Raw genomic sequence first — 13,151 nt, forward strand, 5'->3', positions numbered from 1 at the left:
TAGAGAGGATACAAACATTAACTTCTACGGGTTACCATGAACAACTGAGGTTAACTTTAAAGAAAAAAAAGGAGCAGAAAAGCAGACTGCAATGCTGGTGATATAAGACTAATTAGATATGCACTGAATATGAGGAATGTGGTGATACTGTAAAAAAACCTCATGACCAGTTATGACAAAGGCAAAACAATATTTTTGATACAGACTTGGATGTCAAAACCTGCCTCATTGTCAACTATAATAATTCTAGGTCAGTTCTTATGACTGAGAAAAAAAATTCATTTTCATTTGAAATGTTCAAGTTTGCTTGTAGTGGGTTTACATGTGACCTTTCAGTGTCTACCAGGAAAAGCAAATTTTTGTCTTTAAAACAAGATAATGTATGCATATTCACTATTAAATATATATAATTACATATACAATATCATATATCAATATGTTATTAATATATAAATAATAAAACATTTACTTGAAATTTAAAGAATATGTAAAATACTTCCTATTTTCTGGCAAAATGACACAGCAGTTTGACTTGGGCGAATGATACAAGGAATATGGTTACACTCTAATAATTACCATTAATTTGACTGAAGCTGCAAGAAACACTGATATATTAACCTTCTACTCTTTAGTAGTAAACTATTCATTGCATTACTTACCATCTTTTGCTCTCCTTAGTCTTCTCATCCTATCTCTTGCCTTTGCCTTTACACATTTCACTTTTCTGGTAACTCCTCATTTCTGCCAATCTATCTTCCTTCTCTTTTGTAATGCATTTCTGTATTAATCCAAAATTTTAATGCAATCTCCTCTCTTTATGACCCTACCACTTTTTTTCTTTTATCCCAGTACCTTTAAAAATGAGTTTTTTCCTATAACAATAGTCTGTTTAAATATATCCTTTCATTCACCTACAAGCACCACGCTTGATCTTAACAATCTTAAAAATCTCACATAATTGGAAGACACAAGTAAATATACTTAAATTATATGTTATTCATAACAGTTTTCCTCTGAGTTATTTAATTAAAGAAACTGCTTTAAATTCTATCTTGAAACGTGAAAATTTCAAGGAAATTTAATCTCACACACTCGTTATAAAAAACTTGAGAGACAACCACTTTCTAATAGTTAATTTAGGTAACTTAGGATCTTACTACATTGATGTGAATAAATACTGAGTAACCACCTTCTCTAAATCAATAGAATTTTATCGCAATTTATTCATAAGTGTGTACATGTAATGTGCAATATCCACATTAAAAAGCCAAAGTACGTTAAATAACCCCCTATTTCTAATATATATTATAAAGTCTGAGAATAAAAGTGATCTTCCTGTTCAGCACTAAGTATTAACATTAAAGGTATTAATATGCTGTAAAATAATTTCATAATAATTACTCACAAGACTTGAAATTTTTAAAATTTGTACATAGATTATATAATACCATTTATAATATAATAACCTAAAAAGAGACTATAGTAAGTTGAGAAATGTTCACCCTTCCTGCCTCCCCTACCCAAATTCATGTTCACCTGGAACCTCAGAATATGATCTTATTTGGAAAAAGGATCTTCACAGATGTAATTAAGGTAAGGACCAATGTGAGATCCTACTACAATTAGAAAGGACCCTAAATCCAATGACAATGTCCTCATTAAAGACAGAAAAGGACACAGGAAGACACAGAGAAAAGAACAATGTAAAAATGAAGGCAGCCTGGAGTCACACTGACTCAGGGCAAGGAATAACATGCCACCACAAGCTGTAGAAGTAAAGAAGGATTCTCCCTTAGTTTTCAAAATAAACATGGCATTGCTGACGCCTGTCTTCGTGTTTTTGACCTCCAAAATTGTGAGAAAATTAATCTCTGTATGTTAAGCCACCAAGATTTTGTTCATTTGTTATGGTAATTTTAGAGAACTCACATAGATTTTCAAACCAAAAAATGGAGTGCTGCTGCAATAGATACCTAAAAATAGAAAAAGCCTAGACTGCATTGAAGACATTTTTGGTAGAAAAATAAATCTTAAGAGAATTCTGCTAAGGGCTCAGAAGGAAAAGAAGTAAAGAAAGCTTCTATTACCTTAAAGAATACATACATTATCATGAACAGAATGTTGGTAGAAACAGGAACATTAAAAAGGTTTCTGATGAAGTCTGAAGAAGGAAATGAAGAACATTAAATTGGAAAGAAAAAGCAGTCCTGATTGTAAAGTGGCTTTGAAAACTTGACTGAAATGTGTCCTATATGGCGGAAATTAGAACTTGGTAAGCAATTAACTTGAATATGTAGTTGAGGAGATTTCCAAGCAAAGTATTAAAGTGTACACTGTTTTCTCCTAGCTGCTTACAGTAAAATGTGAGAGAAAAGAAATGAACTGAGGAAGAAATTGTTAAGCAAAGAAAAGTCCATGATTTGGAAAATTCTTAGCCTATCTAAATTGTAAAAGTTGATAAAGCATGCGCTGGAGAAGGACCAAGGATGTGGCTGAAAACCCTTTTCTGAAGAGATTAGGTGTGTGACTAACAGGTCCAATCAATCTTTTCAGCAGAGGCTAGGAACAGAAATGAGGTTATCCAGGAAGGATCTTTGAAGAATTCTTATAATGGTAGAGATCCTCTAAACATGCATGGGAGACCCACATTAAATATTTAGTAAACCATGCTATAAACAGATGTGCTGTCACCCAGACTTTATTGTTCTGTCTACAGAGAACAGGTAGAGTAGATTTAGTATAATTCTTAAGGGCATTGGGATTTTCATAATGGTAAATAAGCCCTGGCTTCAACTTAATAGTTTCCATTATCCTCTTAGAAGAGTGAGCTTGTCCTGTGAGGCTTCAAAGCCAGGCATTGACTTCTCTCCAGCTATGAAAAGTTCTAGGTAGCACCTTCTTCCAACAGAAGGCTGTTTTCATCTACACTGAAAATTTGTTATTTCATGTACCCACCTATATCAACTATCTTTGCTAGATATAGACAACTTGCTACAGCTCACCATACACTGCTATGTTATGGCTTCTTACCTTAAACCTCATTAATACAACCTCTGCTATCTTCCAAATGTTCGCCTGTAGCTTCCTCACCTCTCTCAGCCTTCACAGAATTGAAAAGAAACAGGATCTTACTCTTGATTAGGCTGTGACTTGAAGGAAGGTTGTCGCTGATTTCATCTACCCAGACAACTAAAACTTTCTCCATATCAGCAATAAGGTTGCTTCTCTTTCTTATCATTCATGAGTTCACAAATTTTTCCACTGCATTCATAGCTTAACTGTTTGCAAGAGGCCTACCTCCTGGCTTGTCTCAGGTTTCAACAGGCCTTCCTCAGTAAGCTTAATCATTTTCTAGTTTTTTATTTAAGGTGACAAATATGCAATGCTTTCTTTCACTTGAACACTTAAAGACCACTGTATGGTTAATTGTCCTAATTTCAAAATTATCGTGTCTCAGAAACACAATGAAGTGAATAGGGAGTAAATAGGGAGGTCAGAGAAGGAGAGATGGAGGAACAGCTGGCTGATAGAACAGTCAGCATGCATACATTTATTAGGTTAACCATCTTATAAGGGCACAGATTCTGGTACTCAAAATAATTACAATAGCAACGTCAAAGACCCTGATCACAGATAACCACTGCAGATATAATAATGTTGAAAAAGTTTGAAATACTGAAATATTGCAAGAATTATCAAAATGTGACACAGATACACAAAGTGAGCATGCACTGTTGGAAAAATAGGACCAACAAACTTGCTCATTGCAGGGTTGTCACAAATCTTCAATTTGTAAAAAATGTCATGTCTTCAAAATTTGGTAAAGTGAAACACAAGTAAGATCATGCATGCCTGTAGTTTTTCTATAAAAAATATTAAGGGACCCTGAAAAGCCAAAATAATTGTATTACTCTGTTCTCACACTGCTGTAAAGAAGTGCCCAAGACTGGGTAATCGATAAAGAAAAGAGGTTTAATTGACTCACAGTTCTGCAGGAAGGGGGAAGCCTCAGGAAACTTACCATCATGGTAGAAGGAGAAGTAAACATGTCCTTCACATGATGACAAGAAGGAGAAGTGCCAAGCAAAGAGGGGAAAGCCCTTTATGAAACCATCGGATCTCATGAGAACTCACTCACTATAATGAGAACAGTATGGGGGTAACCACCCCGATGATTCAATTACCTCCTACCGGTTCCCTCACATAATATGTGGGGATTATGGAAACTATAATTCAAGATGACATTTGGGTAGGGGAATAGTCAAACCATATCATTTCACCTCAAACCCCACCAAAATTTCATGTCCTCACATTTCAAAACACAATCATGCCTTTCTAATAGTTCCCTTGAATCTTAGCTCACTCCAGAATTAACCCAAAAGTCCAAGTCCAAAGTCTCATCTGAGATAAAGCAAGTCCCTTCCACCTATAAGCCTATAAAATCAAAAGCAAGTTAGTTACTTCCTAGATACAACAAGGGTACAAGCATTGGGTAAATATATCCATTCCAAATGGGAGAAATTGGCCAAAAAAAGGGGGCTATGGGACCTATGCAAGTCCAAAATCCAATAGGGAAGTCTTTAAACCTTAACGTTCCAAAAGGATCTCCTCTGACTCCACATCTTATATCCAGGTCACACTGATGCAAGAGGTGGGTTCCCAAGGCCTTGGGCAACTCTGCCTCTATGGCTTTGCATGGTACAGCCCCCTCCTGCCTGCTTTCATGGGCTGGCTTTGAGTGTCTGCAGCTTTTTCACATGCATGGTGCAAGCTGTCAGTGGATCTACCATTCTGGGGTCTGGAAGACCATGGCCCTCTTCTCACAGCTCCACTAGGCAGTGCCCCAGTAGGGATTCTGTGGGCGCTTCAACTCCACATTTCCCTTCCACATTGCTCTAGCAGAGGTTTTCCGTGAGGGCTCTGCCCCTATAGCAGACTTCTGCTTAGACATCTAGGCATTTCCATATATCCTATGAAATCTATGAGGAAATTCCCACACCTCAATTCTTGACTTCTGTGCACCCACAGGCCCAATACCACGTGGAAGTCACCAAGCCTCTGGACTTGCACCCTCTGAAGCAACGGCCTGAGCTGCACCTTTGCCCCTTTAAGCCATCACTGGAGCTGACACAACTGGGACGCAGGACACCATGGCCCAGGACTACACAGAACAGGGGGAACTCAAGGCCCTGCCTAGAAAACCATCTTTTCCTCCTAGAAGCCTGTAATGGAAGGGACTGCTGTGAAGGCCTCCAACATTTCCTGGAGGCATTTTCCCCATTGTCTTGGTGATTAACACTGGGTTTTGTTACTTATGCAAATTTCTGTAGCTGTCTTGAATTAGTCCCCAGAAAATGGCATAGTCAGGCAAAATGTCACCAGTCTCCTTGCTAAAGCATACCAAGAGTTACCTTTGCTCCAGTTCCTAGTAAGTTGCTCATCTCCACCTGAGACCACCTCAGCCTGGACTTAATTGTCCATATCACTATCAGCATTTTGATCAAAGCCATTCAACAAGTCTCTAGGAAGTTCCAAACTTTCCTACATTTCCCTGTCTTCTTCTGAGGCCTCCAAACTGTTCCAACCTCCGCCTGTTACCCAGTTCCAAAGTCGCTTCCACATTTTCAGGTATCCATACAGCAGTGCCCCACTCCCTCAGTACCAATTTACTATTACATTAGTTCATTCTCAGGCCAGTCTCGGGCATGCATAAACAACTGCCTGAGACTGGGTAATTTTTTTGTTTTGTTTTGTTTTTTTCAAAAAAGGGATTTAATTGACTTACAGTTCTACAGCGCTAGGAAGCCCTCAGGAAACTTAAAGTCACGGCAGAAGGACTTACACACAGTGGTTTCAAATGTTGTTATTATTATTTTAAGCCCTGAGACAAAATTTAGTACAAAGTTGTAATAATCAAAAGAATGTGGTACTGGCATAATGACAGATCTATAAACCAGTAAAATAGAATGAATAGCACAGAAATAATGCTGACATAAATGGCCAAATGATTTTTGACAAGGGTAGCAAGACCATTCAATGGTGGAAAGGCAGTCTTTTCAACACATGGCATTGAGAAAACTAGGTATCAACATAAAAAAAAAAAGAAGTTGGGCTTTTGTCTTATACCATATAAAATTAACTCAAAATAGATCAAAAACCTAAATGTAAGAGCTAAAACTATATAAATCTTGATTGGCCATGATTCATTGGATACAGCAACAAAAACAGGCCACAAAAGAAATAAAAATATATAAACTGGACTTCCTCAAATTAAAACCTTTTGAGCATCAAAAAATACCATCACAGGGAGAAAGTATTTGCCTATCACATATCTAAGGGTCAAGGTCCAGAATATATAAAAAATACATAACTCAACAACAACCGCAAAAAAACAAAACAAAGCCATCACAATTCAAAATCGGCAAAGGTTTTCAAAAGGCATCTCTCCAGACAAGGCATACAAATGGCCAATAAGCACATGAAAAGATGTTAAACATCCCTAGGCATTAGGGAAATGCAAATCAAAACCACAATACTACATCATATGCATTAGGATGACTATTATAAAAAATAAATAAATAAATAACAAATGTTGGTAAGGATGTGGTGAAACTGTAACCCTTGTGCACTAATGGTGGGGATGCAAAATGGTATAGCCAATGTGGAAAACAGGTTGGTGGTACCTTAAAGAGTTAATCATAGAATTTCTTTATAATCCAGCAATTTCACTGTAATGCGTACACCCAAAGGAGATGAAAACAGAGATTCAAACATACTTGTATGCCAATGTTCACTGTAGCACTATTTAAAATAGACAAAGGTAAAACAACCATGAGGTCTATCAACAGATGAATGGATAAACAAACTCTGGTGTGTGTGTGTGTGTGTGTGTGTGTGTGTGTGTGTGATCTTATATATAAGTTATAATTTACGTATGCAATCTTATATATAATAATCTTACATACAATCATATATATGATTGTATATATATTATACACACACACACACACACACACACACAGATTGTCCCTTATTTAACAACGGTTTCACTTATGATTTTTCAACCTCATAATGGGTTTATCAGGGTATTAAATGCATTTTCAACTTACGGTATTTTCAACTTAAAATGCGCTAATCAGGACATAACTCCATCCTAAGTCAAACAGCATCTGCAATAGATTTTTCAGCAATAAAAAAATGAAGTTCCAACACATGATACAAAATATGTGAACTCTGAAAAACATTATGCTAAGTAAAAATTATGCAAATATTAACAAAAGAATATTGTATGATTCCACTTATATGAGGTGCTTATAGTAAGTTGGCAAATTCATAGAGAGTAGAATACAGGTTATCAGGGGTTAAAACAAAGGAGAATAACAAGTTAGTTTTTTGGGTACAATATTTCTTTTTCGAATGATGAAAAAGTTTTGGAAATAGTGGCAATGATTACACAACATAGTAAGTATTCTTAATGTCACTTAATTGTATACTTAAAAATGATGAAAGTGATGAATTTTATGTTATGGTATATTTTTATCACACATAAAAAAATTTTTGTAGAAAGCTCAAGACCTTGAGCCAGTTCAGAGAGCAGACATGGACACTAATACTTCAATTAGACAATCAAAACTTGGCTACTGATAAGCAGTAAAGTGAACATATTCTAATGCTCAGTGAGAGAAAAATCATCATCACATATGATGATAATCTATTAATTTTCATGTGAGTTGACTCAGGAAATGTTAGTAGAAAAAACGTAATTTGCTTTACATTAAAAAAAATTCAACCTTAGAATACCAAATAGACTATAAAATTATTTTCAAATTTTTCGTTTTGACTAATTGAAAATTGTAATACCAAATGACCTTTAATATTATTCTTTAAACCTTTCCCTTTGGGGAATAAAAAAATACAGAAAGCAAAACTATAAAATTAAAATTCTAAATATTTTAAGAAGCAAATATTTTATTACAAAGGAATCTGTTTCAGCACTGGATAACACTGTTATAAAATCCTTTAATCTGAGTTGAAAGTGAAATTTCTATGTCCTGGAGAAACAAAGAGTTCTAATTTTTTTTTTTTACAAGATTAAAACAGGTCTTATGAAACTTCAAATCTTTTACCTCCCAGCTACCTATGTCCCACTTACTACCTCAATCAGTTTCTCATCACTTTTCCTCACCCTTTTAATCACTATGAATATATACCCATTTTATCAGGGCAAATATGCTTCATGTTTTATGTTAATATCCATAAATTGGCTACATATAAAGCTACCTTGAGGAGGAAACTAAGGCTATATTTGGACTGAAGTGGAAAATAGTGGATAAGAGTATGAATTCTGGAGTCAGACAGCCTAACTCTATTGTGAATCCTCGATCTTCTACTTACAAGCTTTCTGACCTAAATAGAACAAGTTACTTATCCTTTATGTGACACCATTAATATAAAGCATTCAAAACATTCCAGAAACTACAATAAGCATTCAATAAAAACATTACTTAGTATAATTAATTACTGTACGTTCATGGATAGAGAAGTGGAGATAGTAAAGAAAATACTGAAGATACTTAACATTTCAGCTCTACCATGTGCCTTTTGTTTCAAATATCATGCCTAAATGGGACTGTGGTTCAAAACAGCAGATTTACTGCTACTCTCTTCAAAAACTGCACTGAAAAGATAGTATGTTTTAAAAAATAAATAGAAATAAACAATGAGAAAAGGAGTGAAAGGCATCAACATACTAGAGATTTTGAAGAATTTCTGGAGGACCAGGCATATAAAAAACCATAGTGATAGGTTGAAAAGAACGGAGTGAATAACAGTCAAGACATAGCTGGCAAAGTATGGTTCACAGGGCAAATCTCCCAGCCCATCACATGCTTTTGCATTTTTAAATGGCTGAAAGAATAAAGAAGAAGCATATTTTCTAACATGTGAAAACTACACAAAATTCAAATTTCAGTGTACACAAAGTGTTACTAAAACACAGCCATGCTCATTTGTTAATGTTATCTCCAGCTACTTTCCCATGGCAGAGTTAAGAGATCATATTACCTGCAAAACCTAAAATATTTACTAACTGGTCCCAGAAAATGTATGTCCACCTCTAGTCAAGCACAAACACACGAAAATGCTTCAGGAAGATGGGATGCTTCATCCTGTGGCTCCAAAGGGGTTCAGAGCTAAATCAGCAGTTCTGGAGGCTAAAATAAATAAATAAGTAAAAAAGGTATGATCTGCCTGAGAAGAATTTGGTGTCTAAGTATAGAGATTGGAGAGCCAGTATAGGGGCATCTTTATTTGGCTATTTGAGAAGGACTGGATCAGTGTACTTGCTCCTTAATTACACACTTTGAAGCAAAGCACACCAATAAATTAAGGCACACCAATACATTAAGTCCTACCAACCTACAAGAAAATTGGTCAGACTGTTTTTTTCCATTTAAGCTAAAGATTTGTTGGAAAAACAAAGACAGAGAAAACCTACTCCAGTTATCTATATTATTCAACTCTTCCTTTATTTATGAACATGAATAAATAGCCTACATTTAAGGAAACCACAAGCATAAGAAAGAAGGTCCGTAATGAAAATAACTAATCTGAATAAGCAACCCTAGAGAAATCAGGTAATTCAGGGAGAAAAAAAAGGAAAGGAAATCTATTTAATGTTGGCAGAGATACTGAAAAGATACTGCATCTGTAAAAGGAAAGGCAGAGAATTAAAAGAATGGAGTATAAACATAAAACATATGCCTGTCTGCCATCACCTTCTCCCATTCACAAAAAATAGAAAAGGCGGAGAAAAAGTCAGAGGAACAATCCAAAGGAGTGTAATGTTCCTAAACTTTCAGGAAAAGTCACTCCTCTCTCCCCTCCAAAAATCTATTCCACATACACACACACACACACACACACACACACACACAGACACACATACACACACTCTCTCTCCCCTCTGCTCTCCCCACCCCTACCCCACCAAAGTGGGGTCTTGAAAGGACTCAGGGAACACAGGGCAAATGAAATAAAAATACATAGAGCTGTAGACACTTTTTTTTTTTTTTTTTTTTTTTTTTAAATCTAGAGCAGAGGTTGCCAAATGAGGGCACATGGGTCAAATTCAGCAGACTCTATTTCAGCAAATAAAGTTTTACTGGGACAAATTCTTGCTCATGCAGTTACATGTTATCTGTGACTGCTTTTGTGCTCCCACAGCAGTTGAATAGTTGCAATAGAGACCATATGGACCACAAAGCCTAAAATATTTACTATTTGGTCTTTTATAGGAAAAGCTTGCCAAATCTTGATCTAAAGCTGTGTGATTTAATATAGTACAAACTAGCCACATGTAGCTGTTTAAATAAATAACCTAAAATAATTAAAATTAAATAAGATTAAAATTCAGTTCCTCTGTCATATCACTCAAATTTTAAGTACTCTATAATCATATATGTTTAATGACCATTATACTGGACAGTGTAGATACAGAACATTTCCATCAACACAGGAGGTTCTACTGGACTGGGCTCATCTGGATATTATCACGATAGATTACTTAACTGCATTTTAATTATTGCTTTAACAATTCCTACACTGAAAAAACATACGTAAGTGCTACAGTCTGAATGTGTCCCCAAAAAGCACCTGTTGGAAATTTAATTCCCAGTGCAATTTGAGAGGTGAGGTCAATTGAGAGGTGTTTAGGTCTGAGTGCTCCAAAATCATGAATGGATTAATGCAAACTATAAATGGGATTGAGGCAGAGAGTTCACTCTCTTTTTTTCTCTTGCCCTCTCTTGGGCCCTTCCACCATGTAATGACACAGCAAGGACACCCTCACCAGACACCAGCCCCTCAATCTTGGACCTTTCAGTTTCCTGAACTGTGAGCCAAAAAATTTCTGTTCATTATAAATTAACCAATCTCAGGTATTTTGATACAGCAGCACAGAATGGCAAAAGACACTCAGAGAAGCAGGAAGAATAAATACATTTAGAAAAACACAGAAATTCGGGGTTTTAGAAATAAAAATAATGGCTGGGCATGGTGGCTCATGCCTGTAATCCCAGCATTTTGGGAGGCTGAAGGAGGTGGATCACTTGCGCCCAGGAGTTTGAGCCCAGCCTGGCCAATATAGTAAAACCCCCACCTCTACTAAAAAAAAATAATAATAATAATACAAAAATTAGCTGGGCACAGTAACATATACTTGTAATCCTCGCTACTTGGGAGGCTGAGGCATGAGAATTAACTTAAAACTGGGATGCAGAGGTTACAATGAGCCAAGATCATGCCACTGCAATTCACCCTGGGCAACAGAGTGAAACTCTGTCTCAAAAAAAAAAAAAAAAGAAAATAATTAATGCATAAATCTAAGACATCGTTGTATGAAAATATCACTGAAATAGATATTTCTAAAATCCTTCAAAGTCAGGGAGAAAAAATGTAAATTGAGAGAAAATTCAAAGATATAATACTACAAATGAGAAACTAAATATGATCATAGATATGGAAGAGATTATAAAATAATTCAAGATTGAGAATGTAATGAATGATATCAAATTTGAAAGTAATAATAAAAAAAGTTTCCTAAGAAAACAGAATTCAAAATGAGGTAGAATAATTATATAGAACAAGAGCCATTAGCAATGTTTTAAACTGTGGTAATAAATGGATCCAATTTGGTTCTGAGTTAATGAAAACAATGGTTGCTAGGATATCTAACTTTGATCTTATCCTGCAAGAAACTCATCAAAACATACTTCATATCCAGACTCTTAAACTGAGAAACAGTAGTCAAAATAATAAATTTCACTCTAATACTACCCATTGGTCCAGGAATTATATATTTCTTTAGAGAGGAGCTTTAGGAGCCTGGGGTTCCCTTCATGCAAAATCAGTAGATGTGATTTAAGAAGCTTCATATGGAATAGTTTAAATATTTGGCCTACTCCCGGGCTTCCACAATTATTCAAACTGAAAGGAAACTGTTCAAATGTCAGCCAAAATGTCCATGATAATTAGAACATCACACATGCTTTAACACAGTAGATTAATGCCTATGAGACTCTGGTTGACATGTAAGAGGAACACCAATCAGCCGTTATTTAATTCCTCATGTTGGCTACATGCAAATATGAAGAAAAGTCCCAGACTGAATAATATACAAACGTTGGACCATTCTCTGAAATGTCTTTTTCTTTTTTTGCTAAAAATTTTAATGCTTTTGTGTTGACCATTAAAAACATCTTGTTTGCCTTTATTTTTTCTTGTAGATAGATTTATTTGATGAATCTTGAACTAAAACATGTTCACCCTTGGGCGCATTTACCCTATTACACTGCACATTCTTAGACATGACTATACAATGGCTTTTTAAATTTTTATTTAAATTCCCCAGTTTTCTGTTTATACCTTAAAATCTACTAAAATTATGATGACTATAAGTACTCTTTTGACCTGGTCAGTTCCAGCTTATTTCTGCTTTCCTAGCATCCAATATAATTCAGTATTTCAGCACTTTCAAATATGTCCTAAATAATCCACGGACCAAAGAGAAAATCAAAACAAAAATTAGTAAATATTTTGAAATAAATGATTAAAACATAAAATGCCATAGTTGTAGGAACAGCTAGAGCACACCCTAACTATATATGATCTATCAGAAAACACAGAAAATCAATAAATGAAGTTTTTAGTATAAGAAGGGAGAACAAACAAAACCTCAGCAAATCAAAACTAAGGAATGCAGAAAGAAACAAAGAGTAGTAATCAATTCAATAGTAGAAAGTAAACACTGAGAAAACCAATAAAGCCAAATTTGGGTTTTTTTAAAAAAAAAGATTAAGTGAAAACTCCCCAGCAAAATTTAACAGTGAAGAAAAAAAGAAAAGAAACTCATTATCAATTGCTGATATTTATTTATCAGCAATAAATAAAAGAATAAATTACTACAGTCACAAAAGGATAGTAAGAGCTCATTCCAGCATAGCAAAGTAAGCTTATAACAGACCAATCCTACCATAGATAACAACCATAAACTCTGAACAAAAGACAAAAATCAATTACATGAAGGCTCTACAGTTGTATTTTTGTTTTGTTTTGTTTTGAGATGGAGTCTCGGCTCTACAGAAACAAACATG

General features: G+C 35.2%; 1 protein-coding gene across 5 annotated transcripts in view; it reads right to left on the minus strand.

Moving 5' to 3' along the window:
- IMMP1L (inner mitochondrial membrane peptidase subunit 1) overlaps window positions 1-13,151 on the minus strand; it is a 70,769-nt gene that overhangs the window by 52,315 nt on the left and 5,303 nt on the right. The window contains exon 2 of one of the 5 annotated variants that reach the window (XM_039471181.2): window positions 7,110-7,169. The exons of the other annotated variants lie outside the window; for them this stretch is intronic. The gene's annotated coding sequence lies outside the window, so the exon portion shown is untranslated. The remainder of the gene's footprint in view (window positions 1-7,109; window positions 7,170-13,151) is intronic. 5 annotated transcript variants of the gene reach the window in all.

The sequence above is a fragment of the Saimiri boliviensis genome, chromosome 6 (genome assembly GCF_048565385.1).
Source record: "Saimiri boliviensis isolate mSaiBol1 chromosome 6, mSaiBol1.pri, whole genome shotgun sequence".
NCBI lineage: Eukaryota > Metazoa > Chordata > Mammalia > Primates > Cebidae > Saimiri > Saimiri boliviensis.